Raw genomic sequence first — 1,991 nt, 5'->3', positions numbered from 1 at the left:
CTTAGAGCTTTGCTGGGAGATTGAGATATAGAGAAGTTATTGAGTATCAATATAAGATTATGGAGCACTATTTAAAAATTGTACCATAGTCAAACCAGATTTGAGATAACATTGAAAGATCTAGGAATAATTTAAGGAATGTAAGAACTGGAAAGCACATAAAATGTAGCTTTTACATAGGCTTTTCACAGCATCACCTGGGAAAGACAAGGAGGAAGGCAAAGTCAGGTCCCAAAACGACCTTTCATAGTTCAGCACTCAGTTAAATCTTCTTTCTTTTGCCTGTTGAACAATAATGTACTATGTTACTTCAACTGAAGTTCCCATGGTGAGGGAAAATTCTAGGAAAATATTTCAATATTCATATCAATATTAATGCTAATGAAAAATTATGATAAAACTCCTTTATACTCAGAAGAGAATTTTCTTCCTACAAAGGACCCGTCTGAGGGCCCCCTTTATGTCTCTGTTCCTCAGGCTATAGATGAAGGGGTTCAGCATGGGAGTCACCACTGTGTACATCAGAGCCATGACAGTGTCTTTCACAGTAGAATTATTAGCTGATGGACATAAGTAGAGACCAATAATTGTTCCATAAAACAGTGACACCAGAGAGGTGGGAGCCACAGGTGGAGAAGACCTTGTAGATACCACGAGCAGAAGGGACCTTGAGGATGGAGGACACGATCTTTGTATAGGACAAAAGAATGAGTAAGAATGGGATGAGAGCAAAAATTCCTCCTACAACAAATATCACCAACTCATTAACACGAGTGTCAGAGCAGGCCAGCTTGAGCAGGGCGGATATTTCACAGAAAAAGTGGGGGATCACATTGTCTGCACAGAAGGATAATCTGGGAAGAAGCAGGGTGTGCAACAAGGAATAGAATGTGGTCAGCACCCAGGAAAACACCACCAGGGAGAGACAGAGCTTGGGGCTCATGATGGTGGTGTAGTGCAGCGGGAAGCAGATGGCCACATAGCGGTCATAGGCCATGGCCACAAGGATGAAATTCCCAAGGTGTCCAAAAAAAAATGAAGAAGTAAATTTGGGTCAGGCAGCCTGCATAGGGGATGGATGGAACTTGACTCTGCATGTTCTGTAGCAATTTGGGCATGGTGACACAGGAAAAGCAGAGGTCAGAGAAGGACAAGTTTCTGAGAAACAAATACATGGGAGTGTGGAGATGGGAGTCCAGGCAAATGAGGACAATGATGAGGAGGTTCCCCAGGATGGTGGTAAGATACATGGCCAGGAATAGGGCATAGAAGAGGTTCTGGTGCTCTGGCTGGATGGGCAGGCCCAGGAGGAGGAACTCTGAGATGTGAGTTTGGTTTTTTTTCATTATTGTCTGTCTCCAATACCTTTAAGAGAAATAATAAGGTCCTTTAAAAACCCAGTGAAAATGATCACGTTTTTCTCATACACAGTGTTTATGTGTTCTACACTAGTTGATCTCACCATCATCATATTAAGTATCATCTTACAAGTGTCCTTAATTTCTATGATCATGTATTACTGTATCTCACCCTCTTTTAAACATGTCCAAGTAGTCATTCTTTCCTAAACACTTATCTATTTGCTTCTACCACAAAAGGAGTGTTGGATTTTCTCTTACCTCTGTTTTCATCCTAAGGAACTATAATTGGTTTCTGATTTATAATATCTTAGAGTGATAGTCCTCAAATATTTTGTTAACCCTATCTTCTTATAATTCTATGTGTAACCCTAAGAAAATCTCATTTATGCCAAATATGTAGATTACCATTTAAATTAAGACAGAGATGTTTCACCCACAGAACTCTGTATGCCATTGCTTAATGGTCCTCTTCCCTTGGATGTATCATCACAAGCATCTTAGGCTCAACAGGTTCCTAATGAAACAGCATGTTGTGTTGTTGCATCCATACTACTCTCCTCCTCTTTTAATCTCTCACTTTTCAGTAAAAGGAATGCAGGATCCAATCAGAAATCTGTGAACTTCACTTCT

The 1,991-nt window shown here is 40.3% G+C and overlaps 1 pseudogene; it reads right to left on the bottom strand.

Annotated features, from left to right (window-relative positions):
* Positions 1-411: 411 nt before the first annotated feature.
* LOC139702504 (olfactory receptor 1-like) lies at positions 412-1,346 on the bottom strand (annotated as a pseudogene).
* Positions 1,347-1,991: the final 645 nt, after the last annotated feature.

The sequence above is a fragment of the Marmota flaviventris genome, chromosome 17, assembly GCF_047511675.1.
Source record: "Marmota flaviventris isolate mMarFla1 chromosome 17, mMarFla1.hap1, whole genome shotgun sequence".
NCBI lineage: Eukaryota > Metazoa > Chordata > Mammalia > Rodentia > Sciuridae > Marmota > Marmota flaviventris.
This window is presented reverse-complemented; position numbering and strand designations above follow the sequence as displayed.